The sequence below is a fragment of the Cynara cardunculus genome, assembly GCF_001531365.2.
Source record: "Cynara cardunculus var. scolymus isolate 2C chromosome LG 8, CcrdV1, whole genome shotgun sequence".
Lineage (NCBI taxonomy): Eukaryota > Viridiplantae > Streptophyta > Magnoliopsida > Asterales > Asteraceae > Cynara > Cynara cardunculus.
The window spans coordinates 22,394,372-22,401,290 of record NC_037535.1 but is presented as its reverse complement, the minus strand read 5'-3'; the positions used below and the strand labels follow the sequence as shown (position 1 = coordinate 22,401,290).

Sequence of the window (6,919 nt, the reverse complement as noted above, 5' to 3'; positions counted from 1 at the left end):
TATATATATATATATACACATAACCTTAACAAAACAACACCCCCAGTCCTATCTCCGATGAACACCACCAACCGACGTGTACCACCAACAATCTCCATCATTTGGTTTCCTCCCATCAATCTCCTTCCCCACATTGTGTTCTTTCTTCTCTCTCTCTTGACATGTTTTCTTGCTCCCTCCTCCGTCATTGCTCCAACCCTAAATCGCACCACTTTGAACTCGATGTTCAACCTGATCTTAATTTTGTTTTTGGTCATGGTTATTGGGTTTGGTTATCGACTTTGTTTTTGGTTATCGTTTCAATTTTGTTGGTTAACTGCCACATCCCTTCCCCCATTCTTGGATAACCAGAACCAGTTCTATCTTTGGTCAACTACGGTAACTCCTCCCCATTGCCATCTCAAAATATGCACAAAGTCAAAACAAAAAACTCGTCCAGACGTTTAATCTGGAAAATCTGTCCATTTTCCTAATGTTTAATCCCAAAATCTATCCATTTTCTTCAACAAATCTCAAATTGGTGGATATTTCTTCAAAGGTAGATGGAAACGAAGGCTGAAGATGGAGGTCGCAGATGGAGACAAAGGATGAAGATGGAGGCAACCCTAGTGACTGATAAATCTCAATTTTTAGAGTTATTTTTTATTTATTGTTCACGCTTTTATGTCTTTTAAAAACCTAATTTCCCTTCTTTTAATTTTCTTGTGAGCTTACCATTGTAGTGACAAACTTTTGTTTTATTTTAATAAAAGTTTCATTTAAGTTTTATTTCTTGTCTTTTATATTTTTTTTCATGTCTGTTATAAGCTAATTATTTATGTGAGTGTGAGTTAACTTAAGATTTATAAGCAACATTTGGGTGTTTTCACTCGTTACCACTTTGTAAACTTGATCACTTAAGTTGGTATTAGACTCAACGTTGATAAACCGATCACTTTAAAGTGTTAATACTAAATCTTTGACCCAGAAATGGACGAATTCGAAATATGGGTTAAATGTTACATAAATATTTGTGAAAGTCTTTGATAATTGCATAAAGATACGAATTTTGTATGTATTTAGCTAAGGTTCAAATATTGGAGATTTTAATTACAAAGAGATTTGAGTATGAATTTTCAGTTTAATATTTCTTTATCTACTTAGCTAAATCATTAAGCTTCAGAGTGGTAGAAGTAGGAATTTTGTGGACATTATCTATAAAACTTCACTTTCGAGAGATTGAAATTTTGTTAAACATCTCATAAGTTTCTGACCGTTATTGTTGATTTTGTCTTGAGGAATACTTACACCAATGCCCATCTTTTATCTATAAGCCTATTCCGTCTTTTAAAGTTTGTAACTAACAAAAATCCAACTTTTTATCACAAACCGAAACATACTTAAGAAGTTCATGAAATTCTCCGATTTTCAGTAGTTCAATCTTTGTAGAAACGATCTCGGTACTTTACCATTCTATTACTTGCAAGCGATCATAATGTCGACATGCACTTGCACCACCATTGTGGGGACTTTGTGCTCTCTGTGTGAGCACGAACGATTCCAAGCTACCAGTGACCATCAACAACGACCTCTACCGTTGCAACACCATTGACCTCCGTCATTCCAAGATCGATGAGTCATGCCCCTTCTCAGCTCCACGAATTCAAATATGCAGATGGATAAAATGTAGCTAGATTCTAGAATTCTGGCGACAATTTAAGAGAGATGGGGGATTGTGGTTTTAACAATCGGCACCGAAGAGGGTGTGCCCAATGTCTTAGTTTTTTATATGAAAAAAGAAGAAAGAAAATAAGAAAAAAAATCAATAAATAACTAAAAAGTTTAAGAAACAGGGAAAAGACAGATTTACCCGACACTAACTGTGTTTTTTACCGGAATTAGCCCCAGGGACTAAAAAAAGAAACAAAGTACAAAACATGAGGATGAAAAAGAAAGCAGTTTTTAAAGACCCGGGATGAAAATAGTTATAAACAACAAACCACATGGACAAAAATCATAGTTTACTCTAAATATTTTGTTTCTAAGAGAGCGTAACCCCTTTTTTCTTGTTCAAAAAATACATACTTTTTAACTTTTTTTTAAATGTTAGCGATATAGATTGTGCTCTACAGATCTTTAAAATATAATTATATTAATGTATAATTTCAAGTTTTCGAACTAATTGAATGTATTTATTAATTAATACGTAAATTCTGATTTTCTAAAAGTACGTTATTATAATAAAGAGGACACGTCCGCAGATGTATAGAACTTTTCAACGAGATAGTGCTTATTCAACTCAATATGTTACACGTAGACAATGATATGACATGACATGACATGACATAAAAATCTGATAACTTATATAATGTCATCTTAATTCAAATTTAAAAGTTACACATTAATATAATGAGTAATTTTTCATAATATAGTAGCATATTAAAAGATAATTTGAAAGTACATTGTTGTAACAATAAAAAGAAAATATATAATGAGTTAGGTTTCCGTAAGAAAGAAAGTTATAATGAGAAGCATAAAAAGAAATCTTCACCTTTGGATTAATCATAATTGAATGTTAACACTATTGAGATGCACTGAAATACACCGAATCAATTTTTCTTTTATAAATCGCAATTCATGGATAGACATGAGATTAAAAGTGATCAATGGTTCAGATCTCTTATTACACTTCTCAGCATAACTTCTTTCTCACATGATTATTTGCCATATATCTATACTATATTATAAAACATTTGACAAAAACTCTTAAAAACCATTTTTTATGCATAAAGTACTGTTTATCAATGCATATTACTTAAAACTCAAGATTGCAAGTAGATTGTGCATAAGTACAACTTACAAAAGCTCTATATCTGAATTCGTGTAACTAACTGCAGATAAACATAATCAAATACAGGATAAACATCTCATTTTAAATATAAAAATCTAAAATAAAATTAGGATAATCATTGAATTTAACAGAATACTTAATTATTATATTTATATAATTTATAATATTATACCAAAAATAAATTATTTCATTATTAAACTTAAATTAAATTATAATAAAAGAATAAATTAAAAAAATTACATAAAAAATAGAACTTTTAAATAGTTGATTTAATACTAATTTCACTTATTTTTTAAAAAAATTTATAATATTTCATCCAAAAATAAAAACATTTTATTTTTTCTCAAAACCACATAAAATCACAGTATAACATCGATAGAGCCAAAATATAAAACGAAACATTAAAATTAAAATATATTTCGCTACATTACGCGAGTACCATTCTAGTAATATTATAATAACTTTTTTATAAAAAATAGTCTTCTCGAATTCTGGTTAAAACAGCTTATCCAAAAAGCCCATTTATGTTAATTGTGGGACTTCCAAATTACATTTTGGGTCTTTAGTTTACTTTATGAAATTTTTTTAAAGGGTCGACAGTTGGCACCATTGATGGCCAAAAACCGGTCCTGGACCGGGCCGGTCGGGATTTCTCGTAACCGGTCCCGATCCCGGCCGAAAAAAGTTGAGCCCAGTCAAACTTTATTGTAACTGGTTATGGGCCGCCAGTCCCGGTCCCGCCGGTGTACAAGAAACGACTTCAAGACACTAGGATTATCACTCCCTAGAGATATCACTATCTCAAGATACCCTGTTCTCGTTGTGCAAATCCACGCATTCGGAATAACCACATGTATCCGACAAACATCAAACGTACAAAATGGTAAATTGCATAGTTACGACATTAATGCATAAAACCATGATCGGTACTTTAAAACATTCATAAACGATCACATCTTGATTAAAGTTTATGTAAGAGAACTCACCTGGTGCTCCGCACCCTACCGCTGATCCTAATTACTAAAACAGTCCAAACTGAGCACCTGAATTAGCCAAGATAGGAAAGGCGTTAACCCATCTTAATTACCCCAAAAGGCATCTATTATAGCCCTCTAATCAACCCCTACAATGATGTGGCTCGAAACAAGAAATGAAATGGACGATGTCGTGCCACAGAAGTGGCTTATGCGATTTGCGTCACGACCTAGGTCGCACGGCAAGTCGCGGAACCCTCTGTTGTGCGCTGGTTCGTCCTCACCTGTCCATGTCTAACCAAACTTCATTTCTCCAAATAAACCATCATTTCCAACAAGATATGATATACTTATCAATATGAAGCTTCCAAAAACACATTATAATCCAAATCTAACCATTAAACATCACTAATCAATCATATTCTAATTCAAATCATGAATTTCTGCCATTCAGAACTCAAGTCACAAAATCAACCAATTTAGATAATCACCACAAGGATTTCCATGGGAAATCATACTAGATTCTACTTTATAATACCAAAACTTCGATGCAATGATGGATTCTCATAGAAACATAACATAAATTCATGAACCATTCACTAGAACCCTAATTTCCCAAATTCAAACAAGACTCCATTAATGGAATCAAATCAAGCATAGAAACAAGATTCTTACCTGGAGATGATAATCTCTCCTTGCTTCTTCTGTAAATCGTCCAAAAGTTCTAATAATACTCTTTGTCTTCAAAGCTCCATTCACACAAAAACACCATAAGGGAATCGACTGGAAGACTGAAATGAGATGATAATCCCCCCTTCTCATTCACCTCACTATTTTATATCTCCAGTCCCTGAAGAATGAAAAAGTTTACTCCCTCAACCTTGAGCTTTATAAAATCCACATAAATAGGATAGGGAATTATTAAAGTACGGTATCAACAAAATTGGAACAGTTAGTACACATGTTGGTCGGTTTGGTTTAGTACAAAATTGTTCATCCCTATTAAAACTACTAAATTTTGTTTAAAACCCACAATTATCGTAAAAACTATGAAAGTAAATCGCAAACCTCAATTATCTTTATTTTGAGTATCGTCATAGGTGATTGTCGTCTCATTAACTTGCTCTCTTCCATTGGTGGCGTTATTGAATACAGGCTTGCCTCTTTGTCGGTTATATTGTCATTGGTGTATAAAAGTTCAACCTCAAGTGATTATGTATCTGGTCGTAGTATTTTAAATAATCATTAAGGCAAACCAATGGGTGAAGGGATCCGGATGTAGGTCAGCACGTACCCCACCACTAAAAAGGTGAATTCTAAGCTACGATGGTTGCTTTAACGGATAATAAATCGTTTGCAACTCATCATGCTTTAGTTGCTTGTTTCTTGGGGGGCTATGCCCCCCTACCCTACGTTTTTGTTATGCATTCGTCACTCTGACGAGAATCGAGAATTATTTCTGATAAGAAGCATGGTAACAACCAATGTCTTTATTCGGTAAATTAGAAGGAACTCAGTTAACGTTTGACGAATAAGATATATTAGAAATAATTCATTTTTATGGTTAAAAAAATTATCCAATAAAATAAATAAAGATAGTGACTCCTATTGATAAACGATTAATTGACTTATTTGATAAAGAGGCTGAAATCAATTTGGTTTCGGGTTGGGCCTTGATATGACACGTGTCTTTGAAGCTTTATCGATGGGCCATTGTTTGTTGTTGGACCACCTGCATGGCTGCGTCAGGGATGAACGGTGAGACAGTGTTGTTAATTCACCTGTTTTTTTAAACAATTATCATCTAGAAAATTTTCTTATTATTATTTCTAAGAAGGATACTTGTATAATGTAACGAAATACATTTTGATTCTAATATTTTGTTTTATTCTTTGTCCATGTTGATATAATACAATTTTACATGGTTTTAATAAAAACAATAATGTTTTTATTTTTAAATAAAATATAAATTTGAAGATATTATAAAACTTTGAAAAAAAACATATATCGATGTTACTATAAAATTAACTATTTAAAAATTCTCGTTTTTTGAATAATTTTTTAGTTCAATTTTTATTATAATTTAATTTATATTTAATAATGAAGTAATTATTTTTTATTTAATAATATAATTCATTATAAAAACAATAATTAAGTATTCTGTTAGAAGTCAATGATTATTTTAATTACATTTTAGAGTTTTTATATTTAAAACGAGATCTTGTATTTGATTATATTTATCTACAGTTAGTTACACGAATTTAAAAATTAAGCTTTAATAAGTTGTATTTATGTATAATTTATTTGTAATTTTAAACTTTAAGTAATATACATTAATTAACAGTACTTTATACATAAAAGATAGTTTTTTAAAGTTTTATGAAATGCATTATAATATAAGTATAGATTATATTATTTTATTAATATTTCAATATTGAAACAAGTTTCAGAAAATTACATCTAGATTCCTAAAGTATAAAAAATTTCTATTTTAACAACTGCTTTTATATCAATTAACCCTTCAACTTTTAGTAAATAGTAACTGCAATTTATTCCATGTTTTAATCTATTTAAGTTTCTAAAAATTACCATCTCACCCTTGTAAACTATGGAAATTATGATTTGGGCCGAATATTTCAAAAAATCGACAATAAGAGTACCTAAAAATTTTAAATCTCAAATTTGGCAATTCTTTTAATTATTTTGACTTTCTGTGTTCAAGATTAAGCCCTAAAAATTACTTTGAAATGGTTTAGATACTTGCGGAACCATGTTTCGAGACGTTTATTTCGATGACGAGAAAGTGTCTGAGATTATGGAATTATATATGTGATGAGAAATATCCGGTACCTAGTTGAATGATATAACTAGCATACGTGGGTGAGAAGCACCACTATACTTGTTGGAATGATAAATCCTATATACGTGGAGATAAACATACCGATAAACATACGGTGATGATATGAATATATACACACACACACTACGGATATGAGATATGGCGTGTTGAAATGCATATATTCATATTAACAAACGTGGCATTGATCATATTTTAGAGAGAAAAAAAGACCACAAACTTACGAGTCATAAGCTGATTATATCAGCATGTTACAGA

At 31.2% G+C, this 6,919-nt stretch overlaps 1 long non-coding RNA gene across 1 annotated transcript; it reads right to left on the bottom strand.

Annotated features, from left to right (window-relative positions):
* Positions 1-3,739: 3,739 nt before the first annotated feature.
* LOC112517226 lies at positions 3,740-4,585 on the bottom strand. Its single transcript, XR_003069651.1, has 2 exons — positions 4,480-4,585; positions 3,740-3,873 (listed from the first exon to the last, which is right to left on the bottom strand). It is a non-coding gene; the product is annotated as an uncharacterized LOC112517226 (long non-coding RNA).
* Positions 4,586-6,919: the final 2,334 nt, after the last annotated feature.